The 5,215-nt window shown below is 44.6% G+C and overlaps 1 non-coding gene across 1 annotated transcript; it reads left to right on the forward strand.

Moving 5' to 3' along the window:
• Positions 1-4,427: 4,427 nt before the first annotated feature.
• Positions 4,428-4,499, forward strand: trnad-guc (transfer RNA aspartic acid (anticodon GUC)). The gene has a single exon. It is a non-coding gene; the product is annotated as a tRNA-Asp (tRNA).
• The last annotated feature ends 716 nt before the right edge of the window (positions 4,500-5,215 follow it).

Raw genomic sequence — 5,215 nt, forward strand, 5'->3', positions numbered from 1 at the left:
CAATCCCTCTGACATTTAGCGTGGTCAATCAACCTAACCCACTCATATTTGGGGTGTGGGAGGAAACCAGTGCACCCGGAGGAAAGCCACGCAACGCGGGAGAAAATGCAAACTCCACACAGACAGTGATCCGGGGTCGGAATGGAACCTGGGACTCTGGTACTGTGAGGCAGCAGCGCTAACCACTGTGTCAATCACTTTGCCGCAGTGGCATTCTGAATGGTCCAGTTCTAAACAGTGTGCAGGATCAGAGGGACCTGAGGGTCAGTGAGATCTTTGAACGTGAGAGGAGATTTTGAGAGATTCGATCGGAAAGTGCACTGAATCCTTGGCTTCATCAATCGAGAAACTGAGTATAAAAACAGGGAAGTTATGCTCAATCTTTATAAAGCTCTGATCAACTGCAGCTGTTTTAGGATTGCACCCAGACCCGGGAACCACATTCTCGAAAGAGTGTGAGGGTCCATGGGAGGGAGAAAAGGAGATTTACCATTTTAGATCCAGCGATGAGGGATTTTAGATACAAGGTTTGGTTGAAGATTTCGAAGTTTCTCTCTTTGCAACAAAGAAGATTGAGTGGTGCAGTAAGTGACGTGTAAAAGAGTACAACATATTGAACTAAGGTACACAGGGGATGTTGCTGCATCAGCTGCGAGCAGAGGGATTCTGGGGATCAGTAGTGAATGTTTAAAACAGGATGTGTAGGAGATATAGGATCCCTATAGTGCTGTATGAGGCCATTCTGCCCAGTGATTCTGCACCGACTCTCCGTCAGAGAATCCCTCTCCAACCGTGTCGCCACAAGTAATTACCCTACTAATCCCCCTGACACTAAGGGTCAATTTATTCTGGCCTATCCATCTAACCTGCATTGTTGAAGCTGGGAGGAAACCGGAGCACCCGAAGGAAACACAGGCAGACACGGGGAGAACAAGCAAACTCCACATAGAGGGTCACCTGGATTCGAAACATCAGCTCCTTCTCTCCTTACAGACGCTGCCAGACGAGCTGAGATTTTCCAGCATTTTCTCTTTTGCTTTCAAACTCCACAAAGGCAGGCACCCAAGAATGTAAGAAGTGGACTTTAGTTTTCGCTGGTTACAGCAGCTGGAGATTTCCCTTCAATTTTGTGCTATCCGGAAACCAGCGGAGCATCCAAAAATAGAACTGACAATTAATATCACCACAGTAGTTATTCACATGGCGCTAGCACCCGCCGCTTTCATGCGTGTGCTAACGCCGTGGGCTAATGGATAAGGTGTTTGACTTCGGCGATCATGATGACGATAATATCAGAAGATTGCCGGTTTGTGTCCTGCCGCCGTCGCTTTATGCAGAAATTTTCTGGTGGTATTTCCGGAAAACCGTGATATGCCTCGTCAGCTGAAAGTTCTGCATTTATTGCCTGCATTGCAGGGCGCCTTTTCAGAAAGTACTGTCTTGTTGTTCTGTTCATTCAATTTTCTCAGATTATTAATTTTTTGAGTTCCGAAAAATCAATCTTACCTGTGTGATCCTAATATATTACTGATGCTCCAGAATAGAGCAACAGGCTTTGCAGCAATCGGTTTAGTCGAACTCTGTGGGGGGAATTCTAATCTCCTCAGGAAGAGGTTTAATAAGGACCGGAACGAACTGTTTTTGTTTACAGGGATGAAAGACTGCGCTGGTAATCCAGGGGCCCGCACTAATATTTGCGGATATGGAGTGAATTCTACCATGGCAGCTGGTGAAATTTAAATTCACTGATTTGATCAAAGTGGAATTGAAAACTGGTTTCAGTAATGGCCGCCTCGAAACTACCGTCGATTGTTGTAAAACCTCATCTGGTTCACCAGTGCACTTTAGATAAAGAAGTCTGCCCGCCTTACCTGGTCTGGCCTACATGTGTCTCCAGACACAGAGCAATGTGGGTGACTCTTACCTGCCCTCTGAAATGGCCGAGTGAGCCACTCTCAGTTGAAGGGCAATTAGGGAAGGGCAACAAATGTTGGTCCTGCAGGTGACACCCACAGCCCATAAAAAGTAGTGTCATTGAGAACAAAGGAAAGACCTGGTAAAGTTTTGACTGCTTGCATCTTTCTTTTCTTGTAATCACAAGGCTGAGGTGTGGCCTGATGCTGGGCTTTAAATTAGTGAAAGATTATTTAAAAATCATTTCGATAAAATGGACCAGAGAAGGGCAGATAAGAATGTACCTTACCCTTTCATACATGTCGTTGATAGTTGGTATGTACCTGGACCGCGTGGTTAGGGCTCTGAATAGTGAGGACGGATAATGGAACACATCACACCAACACTTCTGATCCATTTTCCTATTTCCTCAACAGATGATCTGCTCGCACGAGTGCTGATGTGGAGGTGCCGGCGTTGAACTGAGGTGGGCACAATAAGAATTCTCACAACACAAGGTAAAGTTGGAATCACAAGCTTTCGGAGATGTGCTCTTTCATCAGATGAGTTGAGGGAGGTTGCCAAACACGGCATCGATAGACACAAATACAATAGTACGATAATTACAGATTGGAGTGTGGACAATGGTTAGAATGCGAGTCTTTTCAGGTAAAGATATAGACAGCAAGGGTGGAGAGAGGGATAATCACTGGTTAAAGAGGTGTGAATTCTCTCAAATCAGGAGAGTTAGAAGGATTTTGCAAACTCCGAGAGTATGGTGAGGGTTGTGTGTCCTGTGGCTTGAACCCAGGATCCCGGTTGAGGCTTTCCTCATGCATGTGGAAGTTGCCTGTCAGTTTCTGCTCGGCGATTCTGCTTTGTCGTGTGCCATGAAGATACCCGAAGATCGGAGGCTAAGTGCCCTTGACTACGGAAGTGTTGCCCGATTGGAAGGCAATACTGCAGCCTGGTGAGGCCGCACGCACTTTCCGATGGTCGAGTGATAAGGATTCGGCGCTTTTCACCGCCGTGGCCTGTGTTCGATTCCCAGCCAGGCAAGCTACTTTCCATGCCCAAAACAAAGGAATTTCATTCCCAAAAGAAATTTGGTATGTCAGCTATGATTCTCACCAGCGTTTACAGATGCACCAAAGAAGCATTCTTCCTGAGTCTATCACAGTTTGGTATGGATCCTGCTCTGCCTCATACCGCAAGGAACTACAAAATGTTATAAATGTAGCCCAATCCATCACGCAAACCAGCCTCCCATCAATTGACTCTGTCGACACTCCCCGCTGCCTCGGCAAAACAGCCAGCATAATTAAGGACCCTACGCACCACGGACATGCTCTCTTCCACCTTCTTCCGTCGGGAAAAAGATACCAAAGCCAGAGGTCACGTACCAACCGACTCAAGAACAGCTTCTTCCCTGCGGCTATCAGACTTCTGAATGGACTTATCTTGCATTAATTTGATCTTTCTCTCCACTCTATCTATGACTGTAACACTACATTCTGCACTCTCTCCTTTCCTTCCCTGTGAACGGAATGTTTCATCTGTCGAGCGCGCAAGAAGCAATAATTTTCACTGAAGGCGAAAACATGTGACAAAAATAAATCAAATGAAATCAAGTGAAATGAAACAACTGATCAGATCACATCAGACTCTGGCGAAAGGCGTGTTTTTGCGCTGCAGGGATTACGTGGTTCTATGTTGCAGACACTGCTTGGAAATCTGTTTGGTTTTCGAATCCGTGGCCGAACCATGGACAGTAGAGCTTTAATTGAGCTTCTTAAAATTATCATCGGAGACAGAGAATAATTAACTTCAACTTCATGAGTTCAGAAACGGGTTGGAAACTTCGCTCATTTTCCAGTGGCTCACAGAATTATGCACCAATAAGATTTTAACTGAGGCAGCTTTGAGCAAATGTATCTATATCAGACAACTGATGAGATGGTCAAAGCCACATAAATAATATTTCCATGATCCTGTGAGATTGGGGATGATATTTTCTGTTTTTGCTCAATCCGCACCTACCTCGGGCAATACAAAAGACAATAGAATTAAAGAAAAGCATCTGAGCTGTAAAGCACTTTGGAGGTTCCAGCAGTTTGGAGAAAAAAAACGCATTTCTAGACAAGATAAAAGCAAAATACTGCCGCTGCTGGAATCTGAAACAACAAATGAAAATGCTGGAACATCTCAGCATGTCTGACATCATCTGTGGAGAGAGACGAGCTGAGATTGTCCAGATTGTTCAGATTTCAACACAGGCCGTCTTTCCTCCAGAATTAATAAGAACATGCAGTTTGAAATGAACGGCAAACGCACCTTTCTGTCTCCGCTTGATTCTTGTTTTTTTCATGCATCCATCTCATTCTCTTTCTTGCTAATCCAAAAGTCGGTTGGTGAAAGCCGCTGTTTGCTGCATTAAATGGGACTCCGTATTGGAGAAACGAACTGATCTCGTCCGAACTCAGTTGTCGCTCTGAAAGTGTAAGTGGCATGTGTACAGTACGTAAAGCATCGCTTCCTCGTTAGTATAGTGGTTAGTATCCCCGCCTGTCACGCGGGAGACCGGGGTTCAATTCCCCGACGGGGAGCTTGTTGCATTTTTATTATGTCTGGTCGACTGAAGTTTGGACATCAGAGAGGGACACAACAGACAAAAATTGTTCACATTATATTGAACCTGGGACGGTGGAATTTCGAAATACTACATCTGTTGGCCATATCATTTTGAAATCTAGCCGTACCCTGTAACTAAATTAAATCATTTAAATTATGATAAATCAGCAAGGCTATGTTTTTTAAGTGAATGTATTAGTGCCGGTTGGCATTTTATTTTGAACCAAGTGGCATTTTGAATCACTGTTGTTTAGGATAGTAAGAATTGAATATCTAGCCTGCAGTCTGCATTGCACCTTTTGTTTGTACAGTGAGCATTAAACGCTTAGCACTCCCACTTTCCTATGTGCCTTCACCCGACAACATCTCCCTGCTCCGTCTCACAAGGCAGCCAACGTCGCACCTCCACTTTGTCTTTTGCCCATGGGAGGCTTATCGTGCCCAGTCCCCATTGTGTTTCACTTTGCTCAGTTTTATTGCCCAGATTGCACACAGTTCCAACTTTTCTATTCTCCATTAATAATAAATGAATAAATAGAACCATCCCTTGATTAAACACTGTCAGCTTTTCGGGGGTCATTTTCATGAAGTGCTGTGTGTGATTCCCGCCTTTATGCTTCTGTACAAATTCAGTCAAAGAAAAATTACCCAAATATATCTTCAATTCTGCTTCTCACTCACAAAGAACTGA

The sequence above is a fragment of the Mustelus asterias genome, unplaced genomic scaffold, assembly GCF_964213995.1.
Source record: "Mustelus asterias unplaced genomic scaffold, sMusAst1.hap1.1 HAP1_SCAFFOLD_35, whole genome shotgun sequence".
Lineage (NCBI taxonomy): Eukaryota > Metazoa > Chordata > Chondrichthyes > Carcharhiniformes > Triakidae > Mustelus > Mustelus asterias.